This window comes from Sinohyriopsis cumingii, chromosome 2 (assembly GCF_028554795.1).
Source record: "Sinohyriopsis cumingii isolate HCF-2022 chromosome 2, ASM2855479v2, whole genome shotgun sequence".
Taxonomy (NCBI): domain Eukaryota; kingdom Metazoa; phylum Mollusca; class Bivalvia; order Unionida; family Unionidae; genus Sinohyriopsis; species Sinohyriopsis cumingii.
The window spans coordinates 25,671,277-25,688,335 of NC_142962.1; the positions used below are offsets into that span (position 1 = coordinate 25,671,277).

The window sequence follows — 17,059 nt, forward strand, 5'->3', positions numbered from 1 at the left end:
GGACAAACAATCACGCAATACATTAATAACTGATAAAATTAATTCAGAAGCAGTGAGAACCTGAAAAAGAATCAGACAGACACAGAATACATTGACAGATAACAAAGTAAATTTAGCATTGTCCACAGGCAGAGAAAACCCAATATTCCTTTAGACTTGAAATTACAGCAATAGGAAATGCCTGAATAAGCATATTGGTATACTTGTATTTAATCACGTTAGGTTGATGGTTCGAGTCTCATATCCTTCAAAATATTCTGCATATTTAACTGCGTACCACCTTAATACTCAGATGTGGCCATATAGCAAGCAGATCATAAAAATACATCCTCGTTTGAAAAGCTCTAATAACTTCAAAATATACTAAAAACAAAATTCGTACAGCATTGTCGTTACGAAGCGTTCTCATGTAAAATAATCGAAAACCTTAGTAAAGAAGAACAGTTTAAATTCGCCCAGATAAAAAAAGATGTTTTAAATGTTGACAAGATACACCATGTGCTAAAGGACAATAATAGATGATGACTTGATACTATTCCTTATGAAAAACAAAACAGATCTCTCTAACGAAACGTTTGAGTGGAGAAAAACAATGCAGGATGGGACTATTCATGTCGAGACAGATTCATTGTGTATTCATATCGAAACAGATTCATTATTCATTCATGTAGAGTCAAATTAAATGTGTATTTATATTGAGACAGCTTCAGTGTGTATTCATGTCGAGACAGATTCAGTGTGTATTCATATCGAAACAGATTCATTATTCATTCATGTAGAGTAAAATTAAATGTGTATTTATATTGAGACAGCTTCAGTGTGTATTCATGTCGAGACAGATTCAGTGTGTATTCATATCGAAACAGATTCATTATTCATTCATGTCGAATCAGATTAAGTGTGTATTCATATCGAGACAGATTCATTATTCATTCATGTTGAGTCAAATTAAGTGTGTATTTATGTTGAGACAGCTTCAATGTGTATTCATGTCGAGACAGATTGAATGTGAATTCACGTCGAGACAGGTCCAATTTACAGTGACATGTAGGATGATATCAAAGGTTTTATGACACTCTTGACTATCAAACTTGTAATATGCTTCACATGCGACGAATGAATAAAAAGATACTCAAGGAGGTATTATATGGCACATCAATTAAATAGTTTTGTCGCTTAAAAAGAATATATATTTGGAAATATAAAATATTGTTTGTTTAATACTTTCTATTGTATATCTTCTACAGAAAAGCCCTACAGGTAAAAAGAATGATATTTAAATATATATATATATAAAATCGTTCTATTCGGTATTTATAAAATTTAGTGCAAACAGTTTATTTTACCACAATTAGCCATTCCACAAATGATCATATTATGGGATCCATTCAAGTACATGTATTCATTCAAAAAAGAACTGATCTGAACTGATTGTTTTGCATTTTAACACGAATATCGGAAACGAAATCGATAATAATTTTGTAAACCTTCAATAATTTATTTTATGATGATTTGCAAATGGATACCTTCCTGTACATTGACTAATGACTAATATTAGATCGCTGCCATGCAACACACACAGAGTCACGATTAAGTGACATTTCGACTCTAAGACACTTCGGCCCTAAATCATTTCGGCCGTCACATGAGCACGACGTTTCGGCCCTCGACACTTCTGCCTTAAGACATTTCGGCCCTCGGACTCAAGTAGATAGATGACTCCACCCAAAAAAGCAAGACTTTTCGGCCTTTATCTTTCATTGTGATGAAATATATGCAGTGGAAACTGGTTAATACAAAATAATATTGAATTCCAGTTTTTGCGGTCTACGCTAATTATGAGACTTCAAAGGCATTATGCAACAACTGTTCACTAATAGGGTTTTCTTTTGGACCAATGGTCTTTCTAGTTCTTTGTGGTATATGTTAATGAAAAGACTCAAATGGCATTAACCATCGTTTGATGTTCAAAAAGGAGTTTTAGATGTAGCAAAATAAGTAGGTTCTAGAATAGTGCATAACGTACTCCCTCTCTGCCAGTAATATTAATCTCGTACATCACTGTTCCACAGTATTGAAAAACTATTCACTAACAGGAACTTTTGGAAATTACTATGCCGTTTACTGATTAGTTATACAGTATATTGTTGAGCTTTCTGAGATATTAAGGTTTTGTGCATTGTTTCAGAGCAGTTGTTGGGAATGTGGGCTTAAAACTTATGTTAGAGCAGGCCATCGTTCGACATAGGGGTCAATGGACGTACGGACGGAATGATTGAGAAGGTATGTGATAAATACGACAGTGGAGAGTTGAAAATACCTGAAGCATCATCGCATGAAAGAAGCATTTGATATACACCTGATAGAAATCGCGTTTGTAAAGTATGAGGTGAAACGATTCACGTGTTTTGGTTATATAATTTTTTGCTATCGAAATGTACAATAAATGTTGAATTTAGATATTCCCTTCCTTTATATATGTAGTAATTTAAATATGAATTGATAAAGCTTCGCTACATCGCCAACACTGGTTTTAAACCATTGAGGTGTGTCTGAAAACTTGTTTCCCATTCGTTCATAAAATCCCCCTACCCGCCGAAAATAGCACATAGTTTTAATAATGTTAGTTTTACCAGTTCAACTAATTATTTGTTAAATTCGAACAAAAATATTAAAAATATTCAAAATTCTAAATACCAATGTTAAAATAAATTATAATAATATTGAAATATAGAGCTGAAACATCTAGGACCAAATTGTCTTAGGGCTGAAACGGCCTGTGGCGAAATGTTTAAGGGCCGAAACGTCTAAGGCCGAAATGTCTTTGGGCTGAAACGTCCATCTACCGAAATGTCTTATGGTCAAAGAGTCAGTAAACAGTCACACACAGATACTCTCGCCATTCAATCGTTAAAGATAGGAAGCCCGTGTCTGTACATGTTTTATGTATATTTAATTTTTATTGTGCGTTTCACCTTTGCTCGTAATCGAGGGTAGACTTTTGCCTACCTGACTATTGGCATATAATGTGTAACTGACTTTTGTCATGCTTCTAAGTGGTAAACAAGATGTGTACTAAAGTTTAAGTTCAAGACTTACCATTTCTTAAGAATTAATGACATTTTCCGTTAGATTTTCGGAACATATATTGCGTCATTGGTCAGGTGATAGTTTGTATATAAAGAGGTTAGGTAAACAATTGTTCATTCCTGTTTTTATCAGTCTTCGGGAATCTATTGTCAGAGGTTTTAGTTTTGTTCAGATAACATTTTAGAGGAACCGTTTATTTAAAGTTCTCAATTCAATTACAAGGTGCGCATTGACTTTTTTTTACTAAAATATTATTTTGGTATTTTTACGAATTCATTCAGTACAATCTGGATGATATCATTGTGATACATTAAGAATATTTGTACACCAGGACATTCAGAACTGTTGGTACCTCGGCACATTCAAGAATAATGGTATAATTGCCCATTCAGTATTATGGGAATCATCCAGAACATTCTAAACATTTGGACTTATGATATAATATTTAAGATTATTTGGTTATCAATTTACAATACTGTAAGTGTCTTTTGAATTTTCATTTTGCATTCTAGGGAAACAAGTAATATATGTTGAATTTTACTAAACTTGTTATGTGAGTGATTAAGGTATCTACCTCTACCATGTGTAATCGAATTAGTTAGGATTTACCTATTTACTGTACGAAGACGACGACAATTCTTTTACACTCAGATTACCATAAACAACATACGCGTAAAATATTACTGCCTAATTTTGCATGCGTGTACATCGGCCATGGGCGGTATCTAAGTTTGCATGCGTATACATCAGCCATGGACAGTATATAATTTTGTATGCGTATACATCAGCCATGGACGATATCTCGTTTTGCATGTGTGTACATCAGCCATGGACTATATCTCATTTTGCATACGTGTACATCAGCCATGGACGATATCTAATTTCGCGTGCGTATACATCGGCAATGGGCGATATATATATATAATCTATGTTGGGTTTTGGACCGAGACAAGGAAATATCCCAGACAAGGGGTTGCATTATTTGTCTCCCCACGAGGCTTTCCGAGGGGGGAGACATATAATGTAACCCCTAGACTGGGATTTCCTTGTTTCGGTCCAAAACACAACGTAGATTCTTTTTCTCGCCCAATAATTTCCTTTACAGTAAAAAAAGAACTGCTCACTTGTGTAATATAGTACACGCCAAATGTTTACATGCGGTGCATTAATACAAATATGTTAAGGAGGACCGTGGCTTGACCGTGTCATCCAAAGTATACAGTTTTTATGCGTGAGCCAAGAAAATAACAACTTAAAACGTTGTATAGTATTGAGGTATTATCACATTTAATATTTGGATGTTATATGCAATTAACAATAAATAGCTAATATTTATTACAAGAAAATATTTCATTTTCATAAGTTCCCATTTAGAAAATTATATTATAAATAATGGAACGATACTGGGGGTACACATTATAACGAAAAGTTACATGTAGCATGAGTGTCCATGCTGGGGTTATTCACAGGTAATTAGTGATCTGTGTCACTATTGTATATAACTCTCCTTTTCCTTGGAAGAGGTGAAACTGTTTGTGACATAATTGTGTTGTTCTTAATATTGATTGTGAAATTACCTCCGTGTATAAAAGACCCTCCAAATACAAACTCTAGAGGATAACTATATGCGAAACTTTCAAGTTCACGGATTCTTTGAAAATATATGACTCTGTCTTGGAAATATGGCAAGTGCTACAGTGAAATATTTGCTTATGGATTAACATGTTGACGGATAAATGATTCCTTCTGGCTGGTAAGTGCATTATTTTTCATTAAATATTGTATGTATAATTTTGGTTAATCTGGGGCACAATGGATATTCTTAACAAAATTAGAATAAAGCATGATTGACATAACACATTTCTGGCTGTAATTAAGTTTTCCGTAGTTGTTAAGACAGCTGGGAGGCTATGAAGTGTATAGGTCTATTGTCTGCGTGCATGTATCTGTGTTTTCTGTCATAGTTCATATCACAAAGCATGTAGAATTTTATCCTATCTGTAGCACAGTCAATTTTCAGGTCAGCGTCATTAAATGTAGCTAACAGTATAAAATTTGTTTCACACAAAGTACTTAAAACTAGTTATGTAGCTTTGCTACATTTAATGACGCTGACCTGAAATTGTAGTGAGCTAGGCCTGCATATAGGATTAATAGAATCTATGTTGGGGTTTGCACAGAGACAAGAAAATCCCAGTCAAGGGGTTATATTATTTGTCTTCCCCCGAGGCTTGACGAGGTGGGGGAGACATATAATGTAACCCCTAGACTGGGATTTCCTTGTCTCGATGCAAACCCCAACGTAGATTATTTTTCTCGCCCAATAATTTCCTTTAAAGTAAAAAGGAAATTCTCACTTGTGCAATATAGTTCACGCGCAAATGTTTTACATGCGGTGCATTAATACAAATATGTTAATGAGGAATGTGGCGTGATCGTGCAATCCGAAGTACACCGTTTCTAAATTAATTTATGTTTTAACAAATTGAATGTATATCAGTTGCACTATGAATCATTTTATTTGCTCATACATTATTTTTTAAATTCGATTGTGTGTTATCAGTCAATATGTATGCCTTTTTTACCTTTCAATGTTGTCGGCTCGTATTCACTTCCATCATTCTGACGAATTGAAAGGAAAAGTCTTGAGAGAATGCTTTTCAGGGCCGATGCAGGCACTTGATGTCTAGGGCGCGTCTGATTGTTTTACTCAAGATATTCTTCAAGTAGTTTTATATGTCCCAATGTCTTGCGTTTGATATTCACATTTTTATGCTCTAAAACATTATTTGTGACAAATTGTTCATCCACTTCCGTAAATCTGCTCTCTTTGGCCGTTTCAGTGTTTTTTATTTCCACTCCTGATTTTGTTATTTGCTCCGACGAAAGTTGATTCGGTTTCAGAGACACATTTATTTCATTTGTTTCCCAGTCATCAAAAAGAAAGGAAAGATCCTCTGACTCATGCTTTGGTGAATGTTCTGAAATTAATAATTCATGTTTAGCATAATTTGCGAAACTTCCATCGTCCAAAAAGCGTACTGTATACATGGAACATGTACCTAGTGGGCGGCAAACATTTACAATTTTTGCTCTCCTAATTTTAAGAGTCAAGATGTTCATGGCTTGTAGTCCATTTTCTTTTTGTCTTATCTTGATCGTTTTCTTTCTAAATCTTCTTTTTGTAAGTTATTTTTTCTCTCTACTCCAAAAAATTATTTTGTTAAATGTCCCAAAGTGTTAGCGTTCGTAAACTCCATCAGGCCAAGCATAAGACAACAATGGTTGCGTCCCTTGATAAAGTAGTCCGTAGCGCGTGGATACTTTGACTGAGACGATTGGTCTGAGATGACTAGACTGAGATACGAAAAGCAAGGTTAGCAAAACAGCTAGATTTCTCTGTCATTCTTACTTTGGGTGTATCAGGTCAAGAGTGATTTTTTAGCAATATGATTTTTTTTTCTAGTTAGCTCATATCCTTTCAGCAAAAATGGTGTACCATGTACTTTATTATCGTATATGTGTTTATTGTTCCTGTTAGCAAATGTTTTATTAGCATTCTTTCAAAGAATTGTTGCAATTTCTCATTTACCTTTCGTCTATCCATATTCGTAGTATCTCTCAAGTCATGTATATTGTTATTTAAAACTTCCACTGAGTCTCTTCTGATGCATGCTAGTAGTGAATGGGGACACCCTAGGGACAAGGGGACTTTAATGTTAAATAAGGGTATATCCACTCTGAGGACAATGGAAATTTAACATGGGAAGCAATATCCACTCTGGGGACAATGGAAATTTAACATGGGAAAAAAAGACATCCACTCTGGGGACAAGGGAATTTAACATGGGAGAAAGGAAATATCCACTCTAGGGACAAATGCATTGGAACAATGGGAGAAAAAAAAATATCCATTCTAGGGACAAAGGCAATTGAACATGGGATTTTTTTTTTTTTAAATTAAAAAATAAAAAATAAAAAATGGGGTAGGCAATGGAAAGTCATTCTCTTTTCGAGAAATGTGGGTGGCCCTGAAAAGGGCCTTTGGGTTTCTTCTTCTTCTTCTAATTTCTTCTATTTCTCCACCAACTTCTTATTTTCTGTCCTACACTCTTTCTCTTCTTTTCTTCCTTTTTTTCTCTTCTTTCTTCTTCTCCTCCTCTTCTTTCTTCCTCTTCACATTTTCTTCTTCTTTTTCAATTTTTTCATTCCATTCTCTTATCCTTATCCTTTCCTCTTCATCCTCCTTTTCCTCCTTTATTTCTTTCATCACATCACTTATCATGTCCTTTACTTTTCGTAAGTTGTTAATCTCCATCTTCACTCGATGGGGACTATAAGAATAGTGATCTTCGTTTAGCCTCACTAGCATTTGTTCCATCATGCCCAAATTGTCCAGGACGTCTTGCAATGTTTGCATTTTATCGAGGTGGTTTGAAGCCATCTTCTCTGTAGAATGGTTTGAACGACGAATACTGTGGGTTCTTATACGAAAAGCGCGTACGTGATGGAAAACATCCCCCTAAAACAAAATTGATATTACCTAGATTATCACTTAAAACGCGCGGACGTGATGGAAAACATCCCCCTACTTTCTCATTTCATATAATCTACTATCCACATAAGTGAAGCAACATTTAACAAACCCCAAATCTACTATTTACACACTCAAATCATTAAAACAATATCCATAATTTACTATCCACACAGTCGTACGTGAGCGGTTACAAAACCCAAACTATACTCTCCACATACGCTAAGAAACAATAAACAAACCCATAATCTACTATTCACACAAAAGTACGTGAGCGCTTACAAACACAAACACACAAACACACAAACACATACCCTCACACTAGGAAAAAAAGAGTCAGTGTTTATATTCACACTACTCTACATACACACACATTGGCAAATTGATTACTATTTCTTTTCTAAAGGTTTGGGTAGCCCTGAAAAGGGCTGTTTGTTTTTGAACTCCAGATGCACCTATCTAATGCTGGCACCTTCCTGGTCTGGCGCCACACACACATCTTCTTCCCCAGTCTCCTTTTACCTTTTTTCTTGGGAGTGCAGAGGCGGGATAAGTGGCCTCAGAATCCCAATTTTCTGTCTCTGGGATTCTGAAATTTCTTCTCTCCTTTTCCTCCTCTTCTTTTTTTCTTCTTTCCTCCTCCTCTCTCATCCTTCCCTCTTCGACAATGGCCTCCGCGGCCAGTTCATTTAACAGGCGCCTGGCATATTCCAGGTGCATCTGGAGTTCTAGCAGTTTCACAATTCTGGTGTTCATTCTGGTGGTGTTGATCAATCAACAAGGGTAGCTAGACTGCCGAACGAGTTTCAATTTATAGTAAAAGCGCGGACGTGATGGAAAACATCCCCCTAAAAACATAAAATTGATCTTACCTAGATCATGACCAAACAACGCGCGGACCTAAAAGAAACACTCACTCACTTTTTTATACTACCCATCACTATTCTAAAAAAATTTCATTAATCACTTCAATATACTATTCACATACGCAAAGCAATCCAATCAAACCCCAAATCTACTCTCCCCACACCTCAAACAGCAAAAACATGATCTTAATCTACTATCCACACAAACGTACGTGAGCACTTACAAACACACAATCCTATTCACAAACACATACACTCACACTATAAAAAAAGAGTCAGTGTTTATATTCACACTACTCTACCTACACACATTGGCAAATCGATTGTTATTTCTTTTCTAGAGTTTGGGGTAGCCCTGAAAAGGGCTGTTTTTTGTTTGCTATGGCAATCTTTTAGTTTCTAAGAATGCGACGTCCTCTGAGGATAGACTTTCTGACGATAGGTCTGCTTCTTCGGAAAGAGAAGAAGAACTCTTTGGTGTCGATACGACAATCGACAAAGCCTTTGTCAGGTTCAGGTTCCTGCTGCTGCTGCTGCTGTCTCTGAAGTCTGTACTTCTCTGTCCATTCTTCTTTCTCCCTGTTCACTTCTTCTCTGAAGAGCTCTTCTGTCAGGTCTTCAGTGACTTTTAGCATTCTCACATTCTCTATCTCTTCTGGCTTCGGTGTCAGACTGTGTCTGACCCTATGCAAATTCACGTAGGCTTCGTTTAGCTTGGCTAGTTTGGAGCACATCTTCGTAGCAGGATAAGTCGACAATGGATGGTTAGACTGGAAATTACCCCGGTTCTTAAAGTCACAGCGCGGACGTGAAGGAAAACATCCCTCTATGGTTTTCGAGCCGCAACGTTCAATGAGTGTCATGAGAGGGATAGTAAGAAGTCAAAGAGCATGAATCAACATTCTTATAGCCAAACAAAAGACAAAGGCATTTTTTTTCAAAACACAACATATTTTATTCAAAATCACTTAACACTAACCAACAACTCTAACATTTTTAACAATAATCCAACAATATAACATCAAACATTTTTTTCAATTTACACATTATTTTGGACAGGGTTGGCAACGTTGTGAATGAAATTGTGATTTCCACTGTTGGAAGTCATTAGGCCATTGATGGACACTACGTTTCCTAGCTTGAGACAAAAGATAAGCATAATGGTCACAAAACCATTGATTTACTTTCACATCGTTTCTAGAAGAAGAACGAGGATCAAAATGAGTCACTAAATGTTCTAAAGAATAGCCCAGACTGCGATGATGCAGAAAATACACACAATATTGTCCACACACCAAGGAATCTGTGCCTTGTAATTTCACATTATTGAATCGTGTGGTCTGAGCATTTCTTCTCATAAAGTCAATGATATCGTCTTCCAAAGGGGGCAATCCGTACGAATCGAAATATTCCACACATCCTTCTTGAGGAAAGTAAACGGCTACCCAGTGGGTTCCTGGGAGATGACTGTCGTCCGTGTTGATGACATAAGCTTGATGGTCTTGAGGTTTGCGATGAGGGAGTTCATCTTTAGTACAGACGACAGGATTCCAAGAAGCCGTGTACGAACTGTGGTTCAAAAGGTAATAAAGTTCCCAGGTATCCATTTTTGTGTGGTTTTTTTTCTTCTTCACAGGTAATAATAAGTCATCAATTCGATCCTGACTTTTTGCTTGAAAATGTCTGACAAATAACCGTTTCTTCGTTTCGTCTCCTCACTCTGATTCAGGAGAGCTTCGATACGATCGATCTCTAGAGTGGTTAATGGTGGACAAGAATGTTCACGCAAGTCTTTATACCACTGGTGCAACACGATTTCGTCCGAGATGAGACTCCAAGCTTCGCCCAGATACTCGTTCAATTTTTCTTCTTGACTCAGCATCAGGCATTTATCATGTTGAATTTGACTGAGATGATCGTTTTGACATCCATAGCAATCTTTCTTGATCAATTCCGTCATTTTTTCGACCAAGTGTTTGGCAAAACAGGAGACTAAATGGGCTTCTTGTTCTGGCCATCTCGACTTCATCATGACAACTTCTTCGTCTTTGTCTTGGGATTCTCCTTCCACGGTCTCCTCACATTCCATGTCTAAAGTTTCTTCACTAGGTAAAGAGGGATAACAGTCTTCCATAGCTTCTAATAATCTAGAATGATTTCTCTCAAACTGTTGATTTCTAGGGTATTGTCAAATTCGGCATACAGGAGGACGTTCACTGTGTGAGGTAGAGGATTAGTAAACTGAAGTTCCACACGAATCTGGCCTGATTTTATAGGGTGGAAATGTCCCTCGTCGCTACCTTGGTCTGGAGTGAAATCAAACGCCCACAAACCGTAGCCTCCTGTATAATCCTCGTACGATATGCCGTGACTGGTGTTGGTTCCTAACTGTCCGGTGGCTTCGTTCAGGGACAAGTACGACCTCAAGTAATTTCTGTCACCAAACTTAGGCTCAAACGGTCGGGTACACAGTGTCTTGCCATCGCGACTGACTTCGATCTTGGCTACGTTGTAATGATGAAACAGGAAAGGATTTTCATTGTGGACTCCGTTGAAGGCTGAATTCTTGACGATACCAAGGATCAGACGTTTGGGTAACTGACCTTGGAACAGATGATCTTCGATCATGGATCGCTATCCAGCAGGAATGGTGAACGTTTTCACTTCCACGCGTCGTATGGGATACTTGGCGGTCGTTCTGCTCAACGTTTGACTGATGTCGTTTCCCACTTTGGGTAACACTTCCACGCGTCGCACGTAGAGCCTGGCTTCTTGGATGATGGTTTTGTACTCGTTAGCATGGGCCAACAAATGGAACGCGGCACTGCTACGATTCAGTCTCAGGCGAATATCCACTCCGTTCAGTAAATACTTTTCTTGTAACCACATTCCAAATGCAAACGATCCATCAGTTCTAAACTACGTCCTTGCAGAATTTTATTTCTGCGTGTGTTAAACCCCACATTGTGAGGATCGTCATCTGTTGTGAGGGCTGTATCGTTAAACGTGTTATCACCCGCAGTGTCAGGTTTCCATACCACGCAAGCATCCAGATGAGTATTCTTGGCTTCTTTTCCGTACGTCAAGAGATTTTCCAGGTAGGCACGATACAGGTAAGTGTCCATGCTGCTGCTGACCAGTTTGTTATTCAAGTACAAGTCCACTTCGCTGAACAAGGAATGCATTGAAATTGTTGACGGGCGCTACCCTATCATTGGGTCCAGGATTGGTGTTGTCCGTTTTGATCACTTTGACTTTCAAGTACAGGTAACTGCTATTCAGATCGATGTAATCTTCGGGCTGACCTTTGATGTCAAACTCGATGGGAGCAGAATCCGTCAATGAGGAGACGGGGTGAAATTCCACCCACTGGGATTCTTGCATGGTCATCATGGTGGGCGGCATGGCAAACAGATCCAGTTCCGACATGGAACAACCGCAAGACTCTCGGTGCATCATTTTTTTTTTGTTCTTTCTCAATAATCGAAAACGTCTAAGTCTCGAACGGTTCTTCTTTTCTTTGTCTTTCTAGTTTTAGACGTGTGAAGTCTGGTGAAAGGGTGTTTTCTTCGTCGTCTCTTTCTGCCTTGTCCTTGCTGAATGCCTGACTCGGTAGCGTGCAGGGCATTTATAGGTGTTTCTCGTCGGCCCAAAAGGTCTTTACCCGTTTGCAGCAAGATATTTTTGCCTGCCCTCTTGAAAGCTTCTTTGGGGTTTTGTTTGTCGATGATGACATTTTGGAGAAATTTTTTGCCTTGTGTCAGTGCCGCATCTTTCAAGGCGTGCAATCCGCGTGTCACCATCGGTTTCAACACCGGAGCCACCGAACGAAAAGCCGATTTTAACATATCTCCTAAACCGTGTCCTCGCTGTCGAGCAACCCCTCGGTACACTGGATACATGACTTACGAGTCGTGAGAGAACCGTTTTCGAAAATGGAGTCTCACCGTGACTTTTCCTTTGGTGAATGGAATATTTTGTCCCAGATCTCCTTTTATAGCAATGTTGACCGTGTCCAAATACGACTTGCTGACAGGCAAATAGTGAGGATGTACAAATTCGCGGTGAACGTGGTAAGTGTTTCCACCTTCCTCGTCAGCGCTTGTGGCAGAATCCACTTTGAAAGGAATGACACGCAGAAACGGCACAGAGGTGTGTCCCACCACGTTGTACTCCACCACATCGGAGTACACAAACATCAAATTCAGTCCTTGGTTCAGTTCTACCGGGGCACGGAATAACTTGCTAAAAGACTCGTCGTAAACGATTGGTAATTCGTTTTTCTTGAGCATGGTCCTTCTCAGTTCCATGTCAACGCCCAACATGTCAAACAATTCAGGACAAAATAAAATGGACAGGATTTTACTCCCGTCAAATTTCATCATGAAGCGACGAGCTGCTTTGTGGTACTCCATGGTGACACTTTTTTTGACACTTTCCAAAGCTTTTAGAAACACGACATTAAATCTGGAGGTAATGGTGCTGACCAAATGTTGACCACTAAAATAGTAGCCTGGGGGAATCAACAAGTGGTAGGACCACTTTTGAGTTTTGTCATTATAGGTTTTATTGTCATATTTGACATGGGTATTCAAGTACTTTTGCATTGACTCGTCATGAACTTCCACCGTAAAAAATTTTCATTGGGAAGGACATTGAGGACTTGGGTCGGGTGAATGATTTCTACTAATCCACTTCCCAATGGGCTTCGTGATCTAATGGGATGGCCTGAGGTAATTTGGCCGTGTAACAGCACAACTTGTTGTGGGGAAACACCTCCATGGAACTGTCACTGGGTAAGGTGACTCATAATTCCAGAGTTCTGTGGCTGTCCGAGGGGTTACTGGACGTCAGAGATGTGTCTCCGCCCAAAATGGGGTTGTTGTTGTTGTTGTTATTGGAGTGGTGACTGGCACTGGCACTGGACACAAGGTTCCCGTTCGAGGAGAATTTCAGGGATGGATTGGGAAGCAGGTAACCGATGCAACTGCTCAATAAAATGGTCCACAATTGTTTGTCTCCTTGTTGCAAACTCAAATTGGCGATGGCTGCCCCGATGACACAATACACCACGAAGATTTGGCAGAAAAAGACGATTTGCGTTTTAGGCACACGTTCTCCGCACCACACCCACAAAGGTTGTTTTTGTAAATCTTGCTGAGAAGAACTAGGTGAAGGAGTGGTCGACGTACTGCGTCTGTGTGAAAGGGCATGATGGTCACTTCTTTTTATAGTCGATGACTTGCGAAGCGTCGATCCAAGAATCAAAACTGGGTGGATATCCTTTCCAACGTACTTTGACTTCTTTAACACGTCGTTTGCCCACTTTACGGGTTCTGCGTTGGAGAATGCTTTCGATGTCGTACACGTCGTCTTCTTTTTTGGTGACACGTTGTAGCTCGGGTAAGTAAAACGTTCCTTTGAGCACTTCTGCGTTCATGTCTTCCAATTTATAGACGGCAGGATGACGGCCATGCACTCGTCCAGTGACACGAAACAATTCGGTGGTCCAGTTAGGTAAGTAACATTTGTCGAAAGTGCGTTTGCTTTTGCCAATGCGTACCCAATCTCCTACGGCCAACATTCCACTTTTCTTGGGGACAGCCCTCGTCGGGGACGTACCAAACAGGCGCTCAAACACCAACACTTCGTTCTCGGGAGTCACTTCTTGCGGGGCACGTCCGATGCTTCGATGGTAAGATTGGTTGTACGCTTGCACCAGGTGCGGTAAGATGTCGATGTACTTCAGAGTGTGGTGATGCGTAAAATATTTCCACATGCGTTCTTTTAAAGTGCGTTGAAAACGTTCCACGATGCTGGCTTTGGTTTCGGGATTCTCGGTGGTAAAAAAATGAATGTCACGTTTCTTTAATTCTTTTTGGAAAGCTTGGTTCAGAAATTCGGTACCTTTGTCCGTTTGCCATCGAAGAGGGTGACGACCGCTTTGTTTCAACACCCGTTGCAGGGCTCGCACTAACTCGCTGCTCGATTTGGAAGTCAAGGGCACGACCCAGGCAAATTTGGAAAAGACGTCGATGACACAAAACAAATATTTGTAGCCACGATTGTAGCTGGCCAAATGAGAGACATCGGCTAAATCGGCTTGCCATTGATGATCGATGCCTTCCACTCGGGTGCGACTTCTGGAAAACTTGCGTCGAATGGGTTTGTGTAAAGTGTAGGTAGCTTGTTCTTGTAACCATCGTTGCACTTGAAGTAAACGGAGACTTTTCAGTCGCGTTTTGGCAGCACGATACAATTTTTGAACTCCTGCGTAACTTGCAGGATGGAAGGGATCGTAGTAAATGCTGGCTAAGACTTTTTCCATTTTTGTGTTTGTTTGTGTGTTAATAAGTCACCCACTCTTCGGTGATGCTACTTTGGGTGGGACGAAAGGGTGGTTTAGAAACGGATTTACGTGTCCGATGGGCTACGGGAGTAGAAGTCGAAGGTAGTGGTGGTGGAGGTGGCAATGGAATGGCTTTGGTCTTCTTTTCTTTTTTCACTTCTGGTTTCCCTTCTTTCTTTTTCACTTCTGTCGAAGGAGGAGTGGACATCATCTTTTTAACCCAAGCTTTCATTTCTTCTCGTTGCGGTGTGGGGGACGGGGTCAACAAGGATGCTGCAATCTTACTCGAAATGGGAGCTGCTGACGGTGTTTGAAACACTTCTCGCATCTCTTCTTCCTCGGGTCTTCGTGGGGTAGCATCTCTGGTGACCCCTGGGGATGGTAGTGGTGGTGGTGGTGGTACTGATGATGGTGCTGGACTTTTCATCAAGGTCTTAAAATTTTTCAGAGTGGGTAGAGCTGTTTCATCTAAAGCTTTCTGGTGAAAGAGTTGCAGTCGTTGCAAGAGTTGACCGTACTTTTGCGATTTTTCTGTTTCGGACAAATCTTGGCGATCCATCAAGGACTGCAATTCGTGTTGTAACTGGGACATCTCGCTCAAATTGGGATTGGGAGGTAAATGCGGGGTGCGTTGTTCTTGCCAACGATGGTATTCCATCCATCGTTTTTAAGGCACTAAAGCTAGTTTTCGTCCTTCCATGGGGTTGTCAGGGGTCGATTCTGAGATCTTGGGACTTCCGAGGTTTTTTTTATCTTCCTCCCACCAGTCCTCCCAACATGGTTCCCAAGACTCCTTTCAGTAAGGGGCCTAACAAGAGGGGTAAAATGGACCAACATCTTCTTCTTTTGACGAATGGGAATTTTCTTTTGAACCATTTGGCGCAGAACGTGACGATGTTTGCCTAAGCATTGCTTTTGGTGTTTGGACAGAGGGATCGTGCCTTTCAAGACGTTCAAACAACATTCGCACACGGTATCGATGACCTCTTTGGAGGCTGATTGAATGAGTTTTTTTCGTAGAGGTGGAGAAGCTTTGGACAGGACAGATAACATGTTCCCATGTTTGACTAAACGAGGAGGCAGTCCTTTTCTTTTCTTTCCTTGGGGCTGTTTAGAAGAGGGATGTTTTCTGGAGGGTGACATCTTTTAGTCTTCAGCACCAAAAACACTGATACCCCAACTTGGTCACAGGCCTTTTTTATACTGGAACGCGTCGCCACTGATTGTCTTTACGTCGTATCAACTTCAGGACAGGCATGACACGTCGTGCAGGGGTACGTAACGGACTAAATCGAGCCAGTTCTTGCTTGGACAAATCCAGTAAACTTTGTAACATGCCCGATCTTTCTTGGACTTTGATTTTGGGAGAAGGTGCTTTGTGAGCAGCAGCCACTGCCACTAAATTGGAGGGTCCTGCCACTGGAGAAGTTCTTGGTGTGATCAAAGTCTCCAAGTACTCTTCAGTTCTGGGTGTCATCAACGGGGAAGTGGATGAACGTGAGGCTGCCGGAGACGCGGTCACCGCCGTGGCAGGTCGTGGTTTGCGAGTGTAAGGTTGCGTCCTGGCCGAAGTGCCTCTCTTGCGACTAGTTTTCTTCTGTGGACTTTTCTTTTTCTGGGGACTTTTTCTCTGTTTCTTTTTCTGGGGGCTTCTTTTCTTTTTCCGGGGTGGTGTCTGGTAAGAGGAGGGTCCCGCCACTGGAGAAGGTCTCCTTGGGGACCTGGTCTTTTTCATCTTCTTGGAGCTTCGTTTGACTTTTTTCTTGGGGAGAAGTTTGGGGGCATTAGGATCCCATCTTAAGAGAGAGCGAATGATGACCCCTCCTAGAGTACCGCTCCCTCCAGGTTTCAAAATGATTTGTTTTTTGGTTTGAGTGTCGATGCGGGGATCGGCCAGTTGGGTCAAAGCGACTTTGTTTCGATCAAAAAAGCGTTTGGTTTGATGAGGAATCTGAATGATCCCTTGGAGTAATTGATGTGCCGTCACCGTGAACCATCGTAAGACTTCTTTGAGACTAGCTTCTAAGACACGAGCTCGTATTTGTGGATTTTTTTTCTCGACTGATGCCATACAAGGCACGAATCAATTTGACGGGAAGATGCGACTGAAGGGACGTCATGTTCAAAATGTGTGTGAGACAGACGAAAAGGGTCTGAGGTTTTTATAGATTTTTTGTGGAGTGAAATTAAGTCGAGGACGGAGACGTGTACTGGACAGGC

General features: G+C 40.1%; 1 protein-coding gene across 1 annotated transcript in view; it reads left to right on the plus strand.

The window, feature by feature from the left end:
* LOC149804497 (uncharacterized) overlaps positions 1 to 17,059 on the plus strand; it is an 81,136-nt gene that overhangs the window by 14,415 nt on the left and 49,662 nt on the right. The gene's annotated exons all lie outside the window — the stretch shown is intronic.